The following is a 12,120-nucleotide window of genomic DNA, read 5'->3' as shown; positions in this document are numbered from 1 at the left end:
AAGACATTGGGTTTTGTTTTTTTTTTTGAGACAGAGTCTCGCTCTGTTGCCCAGGCTGGAGTGCAATGGCGCGATCTCAGCTCACTGCAACCTCTGCCTCCCGGGTTAAAGTGATTCTCCTGCCTCAGCCTCCCAAGTAGCTGAGATTACAGGCAGGCGCCTCCACACCCGGCTAATTTTGTAGTTTTAGTAGAGATGGGGTTTCACCATGTTGGTCAGGCTGGTCTCGAACGCCTGACCTCAAGTGATCTACCCACTTCGGCCTCCCAAAGTGCTGGGATTACAGGCATGAGCCACAGCGCCCTGCCTGGATTTTTAAAACCAGATTAATATGCCTGTCATCTCATACGTGAAGATTGATATCTTTTTAAGTGCATAAAAAACACTAAATTATTTATGCATATGCAATTTCCAGGCATATTATTAACTCAACCTTCACATTGACGTTTATGCCCCTAGATTATACCCTAGAAAATTCCGTGATTAATTAACATACTTTCATTTTGCCCAAAAGTTCTTAACTGCAGTGTTCTGTTCCACATTACTTTATACTCTTACCATCTTCTCCTGCTTTGCTAAAATTATATATAATGCAAAATTGAGATTGCTGTAAAAATACATTTTGTTTCTTGATTAATGATCGTGCCTTACATATTTAAATTCAATTTATACAATTAAAAAATTAACAATTTTTCTTAAATTCAGTTAACATTTTGTGATTTAACTTTGAGGATAATGACTGTAGAAGAATAGTTTTCAGATCAAATCATTTATGAATCATCTGAGGCCCTCAGAATTCTTTCTTTAGAGATTTTGCATCAGCAGCTGTGGGGCTAAGAAACCTGAATTTTTTAGCAAGGTGCTAGGCAGTTCTGGTGCAAGCAACTTAGTCGTCCCCACAGCCTTTAAGAAACACTGCAATAGAGAAAGGCCGGGTGCGGTGGCTCACACCTGTAATCCCAGCACTTTGGGAGGCCGAGGTGGGCGGATCACTTGAGGTCAGGAGTTTGAGACCAGCCTGGCCAACATGGTGAAACCCTGTCTCTACTAAAAATACAAAAATTAGCCAGGCGTGGTGGCAGATGCCTGTAATCCCAGCTACTTGGGAGGCTGAGGCAGGAGAATCACTTGAACCTGGGAGGCGGAGGTTGCAGTGAGCCAAAATCACGCCACTGTACACTAACCTGGACAAGAGCGAAACTCTGTCTCGGAGGAAGGGGGGGTAGAAATATCAAGAAGGGGTGGAGGGGTGGGGAATGACTTCTAACAAATGCCATATTCAGTGTACCCAATGGAACTGAAAGAAAAAAAAATCAACATTCCTACAGTCATGTCTCATTGTTTATTATCAAAACGAACACTGTAGTTTTAAGTTTATAAAAATGAAAAATGATATCTGCATAGTCTGACAGTAAGATATTTTTAGCAAATATTTTTTTATAGCTGTACAATTTATCTGACCATTCACTTAAGTAGTGTAGCAGGGAAGAAAGAACAATAGTAAGATCCAGTCAGATATTTTTGTTGTATTGAATTTGGTGACATGATATAAACTAGATACAACTAGAAAGTAGGTTAAAAGATTTTTGGGCCAGCCGTGGTGGGTCACTCCTATAATCCTAGCACTTTAGGAGGCTGAGGTGGGTGGATGACTTAAGTCCAGGAGTTGTAGGCCAGCCTGGGCAACATGACAAAACTCTGTCTGTACAAAAAAATACAAAAATTAACCAGGCATGGTGTCACATATCTGTACTTCCAGCTACTTGGGAAGCTGAGGTGGGAGGATTGCTTGAGCCTGGGAGGTCGAGGCTGCACTGAGCCGTAACCATGCCTCTGCACTCCAGCCTGGGCAACAGAGACCCTATGTCAAAAAAAAAATTTTTTTAATAGTAGTGTTGTTACTTAAACAGAACTTCTAGTGTCTTTTTTTAATAAGCCCTCCCACAGACACACACACACACACACACACCCCTACTTATGGAGGAATATATTCAAGACTGTGGGACATGCATATGCTTCTGTTTTTGAGAAATATGCATGACAGAAAATAATTATAATTTGCCTGAATGATTTTTAATTTAATCACAAGTTGACTAAAATAGGTTTGTGGCTAAATTAATGTGTTCATAAGCTGATTTTATTGAGTTAAATTTTCGCTGAACTTTATTAAAACCCTTGCAACAGAAATTAATCTTAAGAAATGAGGAAATGGAAAGGTTAATTTACATTAAGTGTACTCAAGAAGAAAAATGAATTTAAAACAGTTGTTATCCCGGAGTCTGTAGATTTTTGTGCATCAAATATTCATTTTTTCCAAGTTACAACTTTATTTGTAACTTGTATGCATAAACATTTGCTCCAAAATCTGGTAGTACTTTTTTGTTTCAATTCCAAAATCAACATATATGAGAAATTTTATATAGAAACTTAATTTATAGCATTAAAAATGTATTACCCACTACAATGTGGCCTGGGTGACAGTGAGACTCTGTCTCAAAAAAAAAGAAAGAAAGAAAGAAAGAAAGAAAGAAAGAAAGAAAGAAAGAAAGAAAGAAAGAAAGAAAGAAAGAAAGAAAGAAAGAAAGAAAGAAAGAGTATTACATCTTATGAGAATTGAAATTCCAGAAAGTCCAAAATTTCAGAATACATTTTTTTGAAGAAGAATTGATATTGTCTGTTTGTAAGTTGTATGAAATAACAATGACAGGTAGCAAAAGTTAGGTATGAGCATAGCTAGTAAGAAAGATTTTTAGAAAGCATTATTTTGTGAAAATGTTGGTTAAGTTGTATGTTTATAGCCGGGCGCGGTGGCTCAAGCCTGTAATCCCAGCACTTTGGGAGGCCGAGACGGGTGGATCACGAGGTCAGGAGATTGAGACCATCCTGGCTAACACGGTGAAACCCCGTCTCTACTAAAAATGCAAAAAACTAGCCGGGCGAGGTGGTGGGTGCCTGTAGTTCCAGCTACTCAGGAGGCTGAGGCAGGAGAATGGCATTAACCCGGGAGGCGGAGCTTGCAGTGAGCTGAGATCCGGCCACTGCACTCCGGCCTGGGTGACACGAGAGTCCGCCTCAAAAAAAAAAAAAAAGGCCGGGCGCGGTGGCTCAAGCCTGTAATCCCAGCACTTTGGGAGGCCGAGACGGGCGGATCACGAGCTCAGGAGATCGAGACCATCCTGGCTAACACGGTGAAACCCCGTCTCTACTAAAAAATACAGAAAACTAGCCGGGCGATGTGGCGGGCGCCTGTAGTCCAGCTACTCGGGAGGCTGAGGCAGGAGAATGGCGTAAACCCGGGAGGCGGAGCTTGCAGTGAGCTGAGATCCTGGCCACTGCACTCCAGCCTGGGCGACAGAGCAAGACTCCGTCTCAAAAAAAAAAAAAAAAAAAAAAAAAAAAAAAAAAAAAAAAAAAAAAGCTGTATGTTTATAGTTATGATGCATTTTTGGCCCTGGAAAACTCCAAATTATTTAGTATGCTTATGGAGTTATTATTTGCTTTATTTGTTTTTAAAAAAGCATTTAAAAATATTGTTGTGAATTAACTTTAGATGCTTGTAAACTTTGTAAACATTCAGTTTTCTTACTTAAAAGTATATTTTTAGTTGGATACACATTAAAAGAGGCAAAGAAACCTTTACCACATGTATTTTAAAGTTTCGGGAATTAAGGCTGAGCTGTTTCAGTACCAATTATAATCTTGTAGTAAATGAAATGGATGAGTTTAAAGCTATCAGTATTTTCTTATTTATTTATTTTTTTTTTGGCAAATACTAACAAAATAAAAGTTATACACAATACCTTAGGGTATAACTGTTATTAGATTCTCATGACAGGTCTTCTCAGATTCTCAGTCACATTCAGTGGTGGAATGGTAACATTTGTCATGGTTAAGAGCCAAGATTTCGGAATGAAACTTGCCTTAGATTTGGGAAGAAGTACTTAACTTTCTTAAGCCTCAAAGTCCGTATCTGTAAAATGGAATAAGCAGTTGTCTGAGGAGCAAATGAGGTAATATCTATAAATTTGTAGCACAGAGGTGGGCCAGTATAAGTACCCAATAAATGTTAGTTGTTACTAATGGCATTGCTGCTTTTCATGGTTTTCTAACAGTTGTACTGGGTGAAATTTCTGAAGTCCTACCTCACTTGTTTCTGGGACAGAATCACTTACGGAGAATAGTTTTAGTAAAATTTTCTTTTCCCATAGTTTTTTCTGCTTTTATTAGTTTGAAAGATTGCCTGTGTTTGGCTGTTTTCCTTATCCTGAATTAGAAGTAGAAGGCTACAGTTCATTTAGTAGTAGCATCGTAAAGAGGAGCTTCCTGTAACTTGGTCTCCTTTAGGATATATACGGTATCCTGCTGGTCATGGTTTTTGACAGTGAGTATTTCAAATGAGGCAGACCCTGGTGAGATATTTTCCAGCCAGCTTGATGCCCTGTTAGGGCAGGCAGAGTGGGGTTTTGCTCTCCTGACATGCCCCAGAGAAGATGGGGGGTGGTGGAGCTACTATCTTCACAACAGAAGATCTTTTAGAGAATTCCATTGTCAGCAAATTATTAATTTTTACGTATAGTTTTTTTTTACATTTACATAGAGATGCTTATATTTAATCTTAAAAGGTAGTCTTATGTAGTTGTATCAGAAACCAAAAGCGCTCTTTCAGACCACTTTTATTAACTCAGGTATTATGAAAGGAATCACTGAAGAATATGAAAGCTCAAATAAGATTAAAAAGTGCTTTAATACTGCTGCAGAAGTCTCAGTTCAAGAGCAGGCAATAGAATGTAGAGAATGTTTACCTTATGACTAGATACAACCTCCCAAGAAAACCTGGATCCTGCAGGGCAGCTGGTCTTCACAGTTCCTGCTGGGACTACAGTTGCTGGGAGTCATTCAATCACTTTTCTCTTTTTAAGGGAGTTAAGTACAGGTAAAGGAACTCTCCTAGCAAAGATCTTAATAATCTCTTGATTGTCAATGTCTATGGAGGCTTTTTAGTCCTTCCTTTGCTTCTGCATTCTTGACTCTTGGCTTCTTTCACCTGTTCTCTCCTAATTCTCCTGTCTTTCTGAATGGGCCATTCCAATGTTCTTCTACTTCCTGTCACCAGTGTTGGTGTTGCCTATGGTTCTGTTGTGTGCATTTCTGATATATATAAACACTCTGGGGAGTCTTATTGACAGATTTCACAATTACTGAAACATTGTCAATTCTGGCCTCGATCGCTATGTTAAACTCTAGTCCCTATCTCCAACTTTATGGTCCTTTTTTTTTTTTTTAGCTATACCATAGCTGTCTCAAATTAAACTTGTGAAACTGAATGCATCATTTTCATTACTACCACAATCCTCTAATTCTCTGCCCCTCTGAAGGCCGTCTCTTCCTGCTGTGTTTTCTGACTTTGTGAATGGCACTATTGTCTAGCAATTTAGGTCAAAACCATGATTAGTATTAGATACTTTCCTCTCCATCAAATCTTTTTCAATGCTGTTACCCTACTGCTACTGACTAGGCCTGGGTAATGTCAATGCTTATATAATAAAGGCTGGTACCTTAACCTGGATTTTAAGCTTGTGGGCAAGAACAAATGAAACTATGAAAAAATGGGCTGTATAAAGGGTATTAAGTGCCACTCTCTGTTGAACTGTTTGATGAAACTGGCTTTAGTGATCCAGAAGAAGCCTTACATTTGAATGCATTCTGTTCTTTCAAAACTGCTGCTAACCAGTTTTCATATTTATTAACATTTGCTGCTGCTGGAAAACAGTTAGGAGCTACTATGTTTTACTCATTTGATCTTTGAATAATAGCAGCAGCACAAATCCCAGGATTCTCAAAGCGGTTCCAACCACAACACACCAAAAAACTAAACTACAGAGAAATGGGAAACAGGTGTGTCTGGTTTAATAAAAAGGGAAAGGATCATCAGGTGGCCACATCCTTGTCATTCATATCCCCAACCTCCAGATCCCTTCTACTCTCCTAAGTTTGAATACAGCCAAGGTTAGTTGGGTAAAAAACTGATGTTGATTATTATTAAAAAGAGATACAAAACTCAGCACCTCCTTCGTTAAAAACAAAGGTTGAGAAACTTGATAAGAAAAAAACTAAAATATTATTATTTATTATTATTATTATTATTCTTAGATGGAACCTCGCTCTGTCACCCAGGCTGGAGTGCAGTGGCACAATCTCGGCTCACTGCAACCTCCGCCTCCCAGGTTCAAGTAATTCTCCTGCCTCAGCCTCCCGAGTAGCTGGGACTACAGGCGCCTGCCACCACGTCTGGCTAATTTTTGTATTTTTAGTAGAGACGGGGTTTCACCATATTGGCCAGGCTGGTCTCGAACTCCTGACCTTGTGATCCGCCCACCTCAGCCTCCCAAAGTTCTGGGATTACAGGCGTGAGCCACCGCGCCCTGTCAAAAAACTAAAGTATTCTTATAGCTAGCTGGGGGAGATCTTAATTCTTCCACATAGACAGATACCCTCATATCCACAGGAGGCCATGTGGACTAAAACCAAACTGAGTCCATTACTCATTCCCTCCTCACCGGCTCTTCTTGTGGCTCTTCTTAGACCTTTCGGGAGACTTTGAGTATCTCCTGTGTCTGTGACTACGGTGATGACCTGGGGACTTGGAACGGGATCTGTGCCGCCGATCTCCGGACCTGCGGCGGTGACGTCTTGGACTCTTGCTCCGATGCCGTTGTCGGCAGGGGGCGGGGTTTCTCCTTTTGGGAGATTCCGCCTTCTAGGAGAGCGACTCCTACTCCCCTTCTGTAGCGCAGTGTGGGAGAGCGACCGGGATAGTCCAAGTCTCCGGAGCTTCTCCGGCGGTGATCAGGTGATGACGCTCTTTCCAACTTCTCATCCTCCTCTTTTTCCTCTTCATTGGACTCCACATCGTCCATGTCCTCTTCCAGACCACTAACTCGAGGCTCCAGCTGCTCAGCTTCCTCTAATACCTAGCGTTTCTGCAGCCAGAGCAGAATGATATCACAGACTCTCTCACTGTGCAATAGTTCATCAATAAACTCATCAACATGCATCAGTTCAAACCCTCCATTTCGGTTCTGGCTCTTGATTTTTCGATAGTCTTTGTACAAAGGCTGCAAGTACTTGTAGCCATCAACTGCAGTGCCTGTCAGCCTCATGTAAAATGCCCCCAGCATCCGGACATACTTGAAATCTTCATTTTTGATAAACTCTACAGTGATATCCTTCTCGGGTTGAATTTGAAGCATCTTCAAGGTTAAACACAGAAAGCGTGTTGGTTTTATGCTGCCACCATAGATGCCACCCACAAAACTTAACTCCATGGCTCTACAGACTACAAGCTCAGCCGTAAGTCCAAAGCACTGCTCTTTCCAGGACTCGGACTCATAGATTCGAGTTCAAATGATCTTCTCTGCCAGATATTGAGAGTTGGTGCCGTGGGTGCTGTGCGCATCCTTCACTGTACGGCTAGCCATTTTAGAATCTTTTATGTAGAGTGTTAATTGAAGAACATAAAAATTTTATAGCTTTCTCAAATGCAGAGTTCCTTAATCAGAATATGATGAAATAATTTCGTTCAGAAATGCTTCATTAATCTGCCATTGTTAGGAATAAGATGATTTTTAAAAAAACTTAAGCTCATTATCCTAAGCCCCTTTTTTAAAAAAATGAGATATGGCCGAGCGCGGTGGCTCACGTCTGTAATCCCAGCACTTTGGGAGGCCGAGACGGGCGGATCACGAGGTCAGGAGATCGAGACCATCCTGGCTAACACGGTGAAACCCCGTCTCTACTAAAAACATACAAAAAATTAGCCGGGTGTGGTGGCAGCGCCTGTAGTCCCAGCTACCAGGAGGCTGAGGCAGGAGAATGGCGTGAACCCGGGAGGCGGAGCTTGCAGTGAGCCAAGATAGGGCCACTGCACTCCAGCCTGGGCGACAGAGCGACACTCTGTCTCAAAAAAAAAAATAAAAAATAAAAAATAAACAAATAAATAAATAATAAAAATTAAAATAAAAAAATGAGATGTAAATGTCTTTGATCCTCAATGCTATGCAAAATATGGATTATAAATTATCTTCTATCATTTCTAATCTGAAAAAAACAGATGACCAAGCTGCTTAGAATTGATTGAAGTCAAAGGGTTCAGTTGTTGTGGTTTTGAATGAGGCAAGTTCACTGGTTTTAATGGGAACATTGACGCCTCTACAGGCTGTTCAGAAAGGACAGAATTCAAACAATACAGAATAAAACAGTGTAAAACAATGTCAATGCCTCTTCAGTTATTCCCTTTGCCAAATACTTAGGGCATCAATAAAACTTTGATGTCCTTTTAAATCTTTATAAAACATTCATTCATTCTTTCCCTTTACACACACACACACACACACACACACACACACACACACACACACACAGAGGGATAAATACATGGAAATAATCTATACATATTTTGTGACTTTGCTATTTTGCTTGAACAGCATCTTGGAGATTTGTGTGTGTATGTACGTATATGTACATACTTTTTCATAATATATACTTCTCTATTGATGGACATTTTGTATTTTTAGTAGAGATGGGGTTTCACCATATTGGCCAGGCTGGTCTCAAACTCCTGACCTTGTGATCCACCCACCTCAGCCTCCCAAAGTGCTGGGATTACAGGCATGAGAAATCACACCCGGCCAAAAATAGTATATAGGTACATAAAACAACCGTGTCATAATAAAATGGGGATCATAGTAACATCAAGATTTGATTTTTATCTATTCATTGAAATTTATTATGTACAGGCCATGTATTCTTTATCTCATTTGAAAATAACAATTAAATGAGGCATACACTACCGTAATAAACGTTTAACCAAGGAAGAATCAGTATCAGGTTAAGTAACAGGCCCAAGTATGTTGTATCTTTGTGCAGCTGAAGACGCATACAAGAAATTCCTAAGTGTAAAATTAATAGATTAAGGGGAACACACATTTTAGATTTTGGTAGATGCTGCTAGTTGTACTCCTCCCACAAAAACTATATCAGTTTAATTCCAGCAGCCAGGTATGAGAGCACACTTCCCCATATTCTCACACTAAATAGTTTAAATCTTTTTATGTTTTTCCAATTTGTATTTACTTGATTATTAAAATTGAACCTATTTTCATGTGCTTATTGGTATTATTTGTATTTTTTTATTATACTTTAAGTTCTGGGGTACATGTGCAGAACGTGCAGGTTTGTTACCTAGTTATACACATGCCATGGTGGTTTGCTGCACCCATCAACCCGTCATCTACATTAGGTATTTCTCCTAATGCTATCCCTCCTCTAGACCCCATCCCGTGACAGGCCTCAGTGTGTGCTGTTGCCCTCCCTGTGTTGATTTCATTGTTCAACTCCCACTTATGAGTGAGAACATGCGGTGTTTGGTTTTCTATTCCTGTATTAGCTGAGAATGACGGTTTCCAGCTTCATCCATGTCCCTGCAAAGGACATGAACTCATCTTTTTTATGGCTGCATAGTATTCCATGGTGTATATGCACCACATTTTCTTTATCCAGCCTATCATTGATGGGCATTTGTGTTGGTTCCAAGTCTTCGCTATTGTGAACAGTGCTGCAATAAACATACGTGTGCATGTGTCTTTATAGTAGAATGATTTCTAATCCTTTGGGTATATGTCCAGTAATAGGATTGCTGGGTCAAATGGTATTTCTGGCTCTAGATCCTTGAGGAATTGCCACACTGTCTTCCACAATGGTTGAACTAATTTACACTCCCACCAACAGTGTAAAAATGTTCCTATTTCTCCACATCCTCTCCAGCATCTGTTGTTTCTTGACATTTTAATGATTGCCATTCTAACTGGTGTGAGATGATATCTCACTGTGGTTTTGGTTTGCACTTCTCTAATGACCAGTGATAATGAGCTTTTTTTCATGTTTGTTGGCCACATAAATGTCTTCTTTTGAGAAGTGTCTGTTCATATCCTTTGCCCACTTTTTGATGGGGTTGTTTTTTTCTTGTGAATTTGTTTAAGTTCCTTGTAGATTCTGGATATGAGCCCTTTGTCAGATGGGCAGATTGCAAACATTTCCTCCCATTCTGTAGGCTGCCTGTTCCCTCTGATGCTAGTTTCTTCTGTGATGCAGAAGCTCCTTAGTGTCATTAGATCCCATTTGTCAATTTTGGCTTCTGTTGCCATTGCTTTATGTTTTAGTCATGAAGTCTTTGCCCATGCCTATGTCCTGAGTGGTATTGCCTAGGTTTTCTTCTAGGGTTTTTATGGTTTTAGGTCTTACTATTTGTATTTTTCCTGTGAATTGCTCTTCCATGTTGTTTGCACAGTATTCTCTTGGATGATGAGTCTTTTAAAAATTATTTGTAAGTGCATAGAGCGGTTACGTACATGCATTTTTTGTCATGTATGTTGCTTTCCATCAGGTGCAGGTGTCTGGCTTTGTTTATGATGGCTTTTGTCTTACAGGACATTCAAATTTTTGTGTACAAAATTCTAGTCTTTCCCCTGGTTTTATGTTTTGCTTAGAAGACCTAGTAACCTCCAAATCTTAAGTACACTCTTTTCTATTTTCTTCTTTTATGGCTTGTCTAACTTTCTTTTCATTTGAAATTTTGGTTGTTCATGGCGTAGGATAGACATCTAATTGTATTTTTGCCTGCATTGATTTCAGAGTATGCTAGCAGCGTTTATTAAATAGACCTTTCTTTCTCCCACCAAAATGAAATGCTGCCTGTGGTATATATCAGGAGCCCTTTTCATTTCAAAGTTGCTTAGATATACAATCACTATTTTTTTTTTTTTTTTTTTTTTTTTTTTTTTTTTTTTTTTTTTTTTTTTTTTGAGGCGGAGTCTCGCTCTGTCGCCCGGACTGGAGTGCAGTGGCCAGATCTCAGCTCACTGCAAGCTCCGCCTCCCGGGTTTACGCCATTCTCCTGCCTCAGCCTCCCGAGTAGCTGGGACTACAGGCGCCCGCCACCTCGCCCGGCTAGTTTTTTTTTTGTATTTTTAGTAGAGACGGGGTTTCACCATGTTAGCCAGGATGGTCTCGATCTCCTGACCTCGTGATCCGCCCGTCTCGGCCTCCCAAAGTGCTGGGATTACAGGCTTGAGCCACCGCGCCCGGCCACAATCACTATTTTAAGACCAGGGAAAGGAGTCTCTGGACTGTTACACATGCAGGGATTTGTGTACTTTCAGCCCCCACTCTTTTCTTTTTTTTCTTTTCTTTTCTTTTCTTTTCTTTTCTTTTGTCTCTGTATTAGTCCATTCTCACACTGCTATAAAGAAATACCCACGATTGGGTAGTTTATAAAGGAAAGAAGTTTAATTAACTCACAGTTCCATATGGCTGGGGAGGCCTCAGAAAACTTATAATCATGGCGGAAGGGGAAGGGGAAATAGGTACCTTCTTCACAAGGTGGCAGGAGAGAGAGAGCAGTGAAACCCTGTTTCTACTAAAAATATAAAAATCAGCTGGGTGTGGTGGCATGCACCTGTACTCCCAGATAGTTGGGAGGCTGAGACAGGAGAATCACTGGAACCCAGGAGGCGGAGGTTGCAGTGAGCAGAAATCACACCACTGCACTCCAACCTAGGTGACACAGTGAGACTTCGTCTCAATAAAAAAAAGAAAGATTAACTTTTAAAGGCTCATGAGATTACATCAAGCCTTTCTGGATGATCCACAATAATATTCCTATCTTAAGGTCAACTGATTAGTAACCTTAATTACTCCTGCAGTATCCCTTTTGGCCTGTAATGTCACACATTCACAGATGTGACTAGGAGGTGAGGGTCATGGGGATCAACATTTTGCCAACCACAATAGGTATATACACATATTAAAAATATATTGAATTGGATCCTTAAAATATGTGCCTTTTACCATATATATATATTGCACATAAATAAGAAGTAAAACTTAGTATATGGATATTTACTTCAAGTAGAACTGATCTGACTAAGGGTCAGGTAATGAGTGATGGGGGTGGGTATTTTTGAGCTGGGACTGAAAAGGTAATTAAGACAGTGACATGGAATCAGGGCAGAAAGGCAATCTGGCAAAGAAACAGTCTGAGAAAAGTCACAAGTCGGCTGGGTG

At 40.2% G+C, this 12,120-nt stretch overlaps 1 pseudogene; it reads right to left on the bottom strand.

The window, feature by feature from the left end:
• Window positions 1-6,553: 6,553 nt before the first annotated feature.
• On the bottom strand, window positions 6,554-7,478 carry LOC104655331 (annotated as a pseudogene).
• Between the last annotated feature and the right edge of the window lie 4,642 nt (window positions 7,479-12,120).

The sequence above is a fragment of the Rhinopithecus roxellana genome, chromosome 11 (assembly GCF_007565055.1).
Source record: "Rhinopithecus roxellana isolate Shanxi Qingling chromosome 11, ASM756505v1, whole genome shotgun sequence".
Lineage (NCBI taxonomy): Eukaryota > Metazoa > Chordata > Mammalia > Primates > Cercopithecidae > Rhinopithecus > Rhinopithecus roxellana.
Note: the sequence above shows the minus strand (reverse complement) of the source record. Positions and strands in the feature narration are given on the sequence as shown.